Raw genomic sequence first — 8,408 nt, 5'->3', positions numbered from 1 at the left:
GAGGCCAGTAAGAATCTGAACAAATAGGACATCCCAGGTTTTCTCCTTTAGTCTTTCACTATTAGATCATACCCTTTTGTCCAATTACATTTCCACATGGCTGCCAATTCCTCATTTAAGCTAAGCATAAAAATAGACAGTTTTCCCTGAATCTTTGAGTCTTCATTTCTGAAGGCCTCCATGTCATGTAAACTTTGATTAAATAAATCCTTTATGCTTCCTCTTGTCTTTTGTTATAGGAGTGTCAGCTGTGTCCCTTATGATGGGTAAGGAAAGCTATCATATCTTAGTGATTAAAGAAGTGATTACTGGTCTGAAACAAGTGCTACAGAGGTTGTAGTTTCTTCCCCTGGACTATTTGCTGCAGAAGCTGTGGTTTGGCTCCCTGGGATGGTTGCTGCAGAAGGTTTAGGTCAGAGTTCTATTTTCATATATGGACTGGCCATTGTCTGTTTGTGTACTCAATCTCTCATTTCCTCTTTTTGGTCATTTTCTCAGTTCTAACAGATTGACCAAATGAGGGAAGATTAGAAATCCAGATCTTCACCACTCACAGATAATCCTATTGTCTCTATAGTCAATTATATTGCAAAGTCTTCTTGACCTTTTCTTGTATCTTCATGGCACTCATGAGAGAGTCACTAGGCAGAAGCATTTAAAACACTGAATAGAATGCAACAGACCAGTATTATGCCCACTATGATAAAAATAAAATAATTAATTGCCCTCATAAAATGCTTTAGAACCAGGAACTAAAATTTCTAAAGAAAGATCGAGAGAACAAATTCCATAGGTTATGAAGATTAATTTTAGAAAGCCCAATAGCTTTTGTCTTAAGGTGATATGTTAAGGTTCTACTTTGCCTGTTTAACTGATGTAAGTACAAAGGAAAATATTAGCAATGGCACAGATACACAAGATCAGTCAACAAGAATTCCAGAGCAATGCAATTGTCTACCACTACTCATGCCAAAGTGTTGAGAATGATCTGTGTTCCATCTAGGGCAGAAGTGATATCATTAATTATTGCTGCCAGAATTCATACATTTCTTATAGCCTTCATTTGTTGTATGATTCTTACCATCGGGAACATTGTTCTGATTGTTATATAAACAATGAATCAGTAATTCCTTCAGTTAGAGTGTCTAAATAACCAAAGTTAACCTCATTTTGGACCTTGTGTCTAAGTTAAAATTTTTAGCTTTGGGGATTTATAGAATTAGAATCTTGGTGTATAGCCAATTATTGAAACATTATTCCTAAATTTCATGAGATTTTAGTCCTAGCAAAAATAACAGGTACCCTGGCCACAAAGGAATTAGTATCCAATAGAGAAACATGGAGATCAGGGAACAAAGGAATCATTCATGATGTGAAGTTACATCCAAGGTCTTACATTACCTGAGTTACACTTTTGAATTTCAATTAGTCTCTTTCAGGTGGCAAGTATTTGGCTTGTAATTGTAGGATGATTGTTGATTACAAATTAAGAATTTTCTAGAGAATTAAAAATAATTTTTATTTTAGTTTTTTGAAAGAGAGGACCACTAGGAAAGTCATAACTTGAGTTTTTTAAAATTCATGTGTTCATGTAGGTACCTGAAAGCACCATTGACTATAATTTTCTAAGATCTCATTTGATGAGACTGAAATTGTTCAGAGGTTTTTTAACATGAGGACTCAGAGCTGCATGGCATATCTAGGAATCAGCAAGATTAAGGACTGTGGTTTCTGTTTTGAAATAATCTAAAAATGGCACTAGAATGAGTATGTTCTGACCTAACAATTATAAAAAGGAGAGAAATGAGGAAAAGTGATACTATTGGTAGATTACAACCAGCTACTATGGAAAATGAGAAGAATTACAATAAACAAGCAAATGAGAAACAAAATAGGTATTAGACAGGGGTCTTGATGCCGCTCAAATACTGGTGTAGAAACTGTCCTGTACCTGAGATCATCTCCTTGTTCAAAGGGGTCTTGGTCAGGGTTTACTTCTGATTGACGACGTCTAGAGAAAGTCTGAGCATGATAGTTTGAGGTCTAGCAATGGTTTCTCGAATTCTGCATTGCTTTCTCAGGCTGTGAAATGGGAACCTAACAATTAACTCCCTGGAGTTTCACAGTTGTATTTGTTGTCAGCAGTACCTAATTAGGTTCCTTTTAACACGGTTCAAGAGCAGTTTTTCTCTGATGTCTCTTCCAATAGGTGAAATCTGGTTGAAGATCATGATGAGGCTATTTAAAAAGATGTGAGAAATGGCCTTAATATATCAGCGGTGAAGTGGTGGGTCTGAGTGTAGTACATGGGTCATTGCAATATTTATCATATATGCATGATACAGGATAGAGTCTAGTACCACAGACAAAATTCTTAAACGTGTGAGCCTCCCAGATACCAGTTATAGGGAGATCCTGATTTCTGGAACCAGTAGTTTTGTTACTTTACATAGCACAAGGTTTGCAGATGTGATTAAGGTAAGAATCATGAAATGGGGAGGCTATCCTGGATTATCCAGGTTAACTGCACAAAATCACATGAGAAAGGGACCATGCGTCAAGGAATATGGATGACCTCTAGATTTTAGAAAAGGGAAGGAAGTTAATTCTTCCTTAGGGTCTCTAGAAAAGAACACAGCTCTGCCGACACCTTGGTCTTAGACCTGATTAGGATTCTAACCTACAGGAGGTTAAGTTAATAAATTTTTATTGATTAAAACCACTGTATTCATGGTAAGTTGTTCCAGCTGCAATTAAAAAAACTAATACATCAGGTAACTCTGTTGTATGAACCCAAAAGAATTATAAATTATTTTATAAACAGTTGCTGGCCTTGCCCAACTTTATGGAAATATAAATTTTTACTTTTTTGAAATACAGCATTTTAAGTTGATATTTTATTATGGAAATATTTAATAATGACTCTTAATTTAATTCAGATCCGAGGTTTAAATTCCACAGTTGTCTGCATACCTGATTCATGAGTGGGATGGATTTTTATGGACAACTGACATGAGGAAGAGAGAGTATTGAATATAGGAAGGCAACTTGAAAACAAAGAATAGGGGGCATTGACTAAAATATAAGTCTGTTTTCTGGTGCTTAAGTTTGTCAAATTGCTCATTAGCTTTGACCAAATAATCATTTAGATAAGCAATTTTTGAATCAGAATTTCATTCTGGGTTTTCTGCATACCAACTAAAAACTGCTTTCCATTGAGTTTGAGTGATCTTGTTCTCTGTTTGTTTTTATTATGTCTCTTAAAAGAACTACCCTTTTTCAGTCAAATCTGGCACACAGGAGCCACTGAAGGTCCAAATGATCCTTGGTAAAGTTATGACATTTGGAAAGATAAGACAATAGTTAACATTATAATCAGAATACATACAGAGGCAGGAATTTTTTTTTCCTAAAGGAGGATAATATTTAGCCTTAGAATGCTTACAGGAGCTGGAAATGGCTAGTTGAAAGTGATATCTGTGCACTTCAGGTCTTGGGCACCCCAATCTGATAGTTTATTGCCTCCAAATGCAGATCTGACAATCTATGCCACCAGGGAAGCAAATGATCGAAGAAAATGCTTTCTATTCGTTAAAACAAAGATCTCAGGACAAAACAAAAGAGATAGAGGGAGAATGATTTTAATTGTGACCCACAGCAAAGTTTGTTTGAGGCTGTACCTATGTATTATATAAACTCATTGATTTGTGAGGTCTTCTTAAACCACAAACTTACAGTGTCCATGCTTGTGTTCTATCCTCTGACTCTCTTAGGACAAGCAACACTACCACACTTTTAGATATCATAACACAAAACAGAAGCACAAAAGAGCAAAAATGAATGAAAATGAATGTTCTGATCTCACCAAGAATGGCAAACAATGAGGAATTATAACAAAACTCAGGTAATATACTTAAGAATAAATAGCAGAGATACTTAAAGGATGGTTGAGTTCTGATGTAATGTTGACTTACCACATTAGCATGGAAGCCCTGGGCAGCAAGGCATAAGAAGCCATTGTGAGTACCTCACTTGGCAGAAGGCTGGAGTCCATAGTGGCAGGCAGTGCAACCGTGTCTCAATGGAGCCACTAGAAAAACTGTGGAAATAAATGAAGACCACCCAAATAAGAATAAATAGTGTTTACTATTTATTCAGAGCTTGTGATATCATGGATACCAGCTACCATCACTTGCATTTAGTGGAGACTCACAGTCATACAAGGGAATGAGCAAACTTTACAGTAAAAGCAAGGGAAGGATTCAGAAATGCTCTAATTGGAGATGATTGGTATGGGAAGCTGAAGACAGCATCCTATGTGATTGGTTTGGGAAGTATTTTTGGTTTTCTTTGGCTTATCCTGCATTGAGATCAGAAGTAAACCAGAAAGCTGGACATTGTTGACCAAGTTCTCATCATTATGGCCCAGTTGCTACAGAGGTTGTGATTTGGCTTCCTGGCTGGTTGCTGTAGATGTTGCAGATCAGAGTTTTATCGTCATCTGTATTTATTATCGTCATTTATATATTCATTCAGTTACTCAGACTTATCAGATAATCCCTTTATTAATGCAGATTTTTCAACAATATTAAACTCAATTACCTTTGCACCAACCTAACACTTAACCTTCTCTTCTCCCAGGCCCCTGAATTTTACCCACATTAACCTTGAACTAGCATACAGCTGAACATAGTCTAACTTCAGGGAATAATATTTCCTAATTAACTCTGGTTTGGCCCCACTTCTCCATGCTCAGTTCTTTCTAGACTTGTTCATTTCTCCCTACTAAAGAAAAGCTCTTTTCTGCCTTACCTTTGAGATGCTTGCAGATCTTATGACCTAAGTAGTCTTCCTGGTGCAATAGTCTCTCTTTTCTTATTGAAAATCTTTTTTCCTTTTGCAATAATCTTTTTATTTGACAATTTTGCAGTTTAAAATTCTCAGAATAGCTTAATTTAACTCCATCACAGGGAAATCTGCATTGCTTCTTATCTTTAGAATAAAACTAAAAACTTCTGATATGACAGCCAGGCAGTCTATCCAGTTTATTATCTGGCAACCAATTCCCATTAGCTCAGGGCAGGTGGCACCATTGAAATGTAAGTATCAATATATTACTTACGTGAAATGTAAGTAGTAATTATCTGTCCCATGAATTATTCTACTGATTTTTCCTGAATGCATGTTCTTATTGCTTACTGTATCTTTTGAGTGGGCGTGGGGATGCAGTTATTCACAAAATTTTCATTGGAAAATAATTTCTCAAATTTGCTATATAGTCAGATTATTTTATCAGTCAGTAGAAGAGGAGGGAAAATGGAAAAGACAAGAAGAGGGATGAGCGAGAAGGAGATTTTTTAGTCACAAATGTGGCTATGCTAGCTCCTGTTTTGAAGTATTACTGAAAATCATTTAGCATGAGTTATATTTGCCAGAGCCAAAGATCCTTGACAGTAAATCGTAAAGTAGCAAAGTAGATACAAAGCGATCACAGCCTGTGGTGATGAAAAAAGGGCTCAAAGAAATACCAAATGGCAACAAAAGAATCAGCTTAAGTGATGGGGCCAAAGGTCCACTCCTTATCTGGAAAAATCATCAGAAAAATCTCTGGCCTATGGGAGAAAATCATTGCCTTATATCTGACTTTTAGTACACTTCTCTATCTCTTATTTCCCATGTTTAAATGACTGTAAAGTATTATCCTTGGCATGTCACAAAAGTATTAGTGCCCTTCCAAAAGTAAACTCTTTATCAGTCACCTTATAACCTGTGTGTGGGAAACAATCAAGATAAGGCTGTAGGGGAGCTACTAATCTGGTGGTTAGAGAATGACACACATACACTGAGTGGACATAATTAAATATTGATTTTTAAATACACTCTGATACTGGTCTATGATATAATTTTTTATTTTTTATTTCTTTCTTTACTGTGGCTTGATTATTGTTGAAGAATATCTTACAAAAGAAGGTAGATTTAATAAAGGTGGATTTAATTTAATGTAGATGATACAATGCTAAGAAATAGAGTGGAGGACATTCTGGATAATTCCACGAAGTGTTGCTAGAAAATTGAGAGGCGCCCGTGTAAGAGACCAGAACATGCCACCTGAAATATGCCTTTTTGGTACAGGAATTATATTGGGGTGATTATTTTAAGAAACCACAGACATAGGTAAACCTCTGTAAACAAATGAAGAGTTACCCTTCCGTATGACAAATTTATATTATAAAGGGAATGTCCATTTGTAAAGATGTCTCCCATTCTGTAAGCTTCATTAAGTTTAAGACACTTTTGTAAGGAATGATACCAGCTATTTAGCCTACCCCTAAAAAACTGAGCGTCCTGGAAATTTAAACACGTCAATGTCATCTTTTTATATTGTTAACTTAAGAAAAATAGATGCTCTTTAAATTTTTTTTAAGATTTGAAAACAAAAAGAAGTTAGAAGCCTAATCTGGTGAATGGTAAATGTCTAATAGGAGCTAAATAAGGTGTAAGGTGAATGCCTACTAACTTCCTATTGAAACTCTTGCAGGATTGTCCTTGTTTAATGAGAGGAATGAGCAAAATCATTGTCACACTGGAAAAGGTCTACCTGGCGACACTTTCTTGGGCATTTTTCTTTTTTTTTTTTTTGAGATGAAGTCTCGCTCTTGTCCCTCCGGCTGGAGTGCGATGATGCGATCTGCAACATCCTCCTCCTGGGTTCAAGCAATTCTCCTGCCTTGGCCCCCTGAGTAAGTGGGATTACAGGTGCCTGCCACCACGCCTGGCTAGTTTTTGTATTTTTAGTAGAGATGGGGTTTCACCATGTTGATCAGGCTGGTCTTGAACTCCTGACCTCAGGTGATCCACTGCCTTGGCCTCCCAAAGTCCTGGGATTACAGGCGTGAGCCACTGCACTGGGCCTGTTATGGTTCTTTGACCCTCCACAAAGTCAACAAGCAAAATGCCTCGGACATCCTGAAAAACTGTTACCATGACCTTTGCTCTAAACTGGTGCTGTTTTGCTTTGACTGGAGCACATTTACCTCTTAGTAGCCATTAGTTTGATTGTGCTTGTCTTCAGAATTATACTAGTTAAGCTATGTTACATGCCGTGTTATGATTCTTAAAAAAAAAAAAAAAAAAAAAAATCAGCATCTTGATTTTACTTGTTTAAAGTTTCCATGGAAAGATCTGCTCTTGATTGGGCATTATGGCTCCAGCCTGTATTCCCAGCACTTTGGGAGGCCAAAGCAGTCAAATCACTTGAGACTAGAGTTTGAGACCAGCCTGGACAACATAACAAAAGCCTGTATCTACTAAACATACAAAAATCTAGCTGGGCATGGTGGTGCATGCCTGTCATCCCAGCTACTCAGGAGGCTGAAGCATGAGAATCACTGGAACCTGGGAGGTGGAGGCTGCAGTGAGCCAAGATTGGACAACTGCACTCCAGCTTGGTTGATTGAGGGAGACTCTGTCTCAGGAAAAAAAAAAAGACAGAAGGAAAGAAAAAGAAACCTCTGCTCTTGTCTGCAACTGACCTGGGCACAATGGTTTTTGTGCTCATTCAGTGGAAATTCGCTCAACTTTAATTTGTTAGTCAGAATTGTGTGAGCTGAACCAGTTGAGATGGCTATGCTGTTCTCTATTGTTTCGGCTGTTAATCATTGTTCATCTTCAATTACGGCACCATTAATTTTTTCCTTGTACATTGATGTGGATGGTCTACTGCTGTGAGCTTCATCTTTAATATTGTCTCATTTCTTCTTAATAGGAGTTATCCATTTGTAAACTACTGATTTATTTGGGTTATATTCCCTGTAAACTTTTGTTAAGCATCAATAATTTCACCATTCTTCTACCCAAGCTTTACCATAAGGTTGATGTTTGTTCTTGCTTCAGTTTTAGCAGAATTATGTTCTTCTGATAGAGACTCAATTCAAACTAATGTGTTATCACCCTTAGTGTTTCAAGCTAGATCCTGTTCAGATATATTGTAAAAAGTCAGTATACCTTTATTTAGCATAAAGATTTTCAAATCCATGCATAGCTTTTTTATAATATGCATTTTCCACAAACATTTTGAACCACCTCTCATGCATGTTGATAAACTTCTGTTTGTTTTTTCTTGTCTAATCTGTCTTCTGTTACGAACTTAGAAGAGTAGAGGGAAAAGAATATTTTCCTTCTGTATATCAGCATGTCTAGAGTAGAATATAAAATGAGAAGTAGAATTTAAAAAAAGATGGCAGTAGCCCATTTTCAGGAGCCCTTTAACTTTACTTTCCTTATTATTATTATTTTTTTATAGAGACAGGATCTTGCTCTGTTACCCAGGGTGATCGCGAACTCTTGGCCTCAAATGATCCTTCTGCCTCGTACTCTCTAAATGCTGAAATTACAAGTATGAGCCTCCA

The 8,408-nt window shown here is 36.7% G+C and overlaps 1 long non-coding RNA gene across 1 annotated transcript in view; it reads right to left on the bottom strand.

Moving 5' to 3' along the window:
* Positions 1–1,548: 1,548 nt before the first annotated feature.
* The window catches only part of LOC123570019 (uncharacterized), a 90,626-nt gene continuing 83,766 nt past the window's right edge, over positions 1,549–8,408 (bottom strand). The window contains exons 5-6 of the long non-coding RNA XR_012427129.1: positions 3,975–4,099; positions 1,549–2,238 (exon numbers count right to left, since the gene is read on the bottom strand). This is a non-coding gene — a long non-coding RNA (uncharacterized lncRNA). The remainder of the gene's footprint in view (positions 2,239–3,974; positions 4,100–8,408) is intronic.

Source organism: Macaca fascicularis, chromosome 18, assembly GCF_037993035.2.
Source record: "Macaca fascicularis isolate 582-1 chromosome 18, T2T-MFA8v1.1".
NCBI classification, from domain to species: Eukaryota; Metazoa; Chordata; class Mammalia; order Primates; family Cercopithecidae; genus Macaca; species Macaca fascicularis.
The sequence above is the reverse complement of the archived record's forward strand: the minus strand, read 5'-3'. Positions and strand labels throughout refer to the sequence as shown.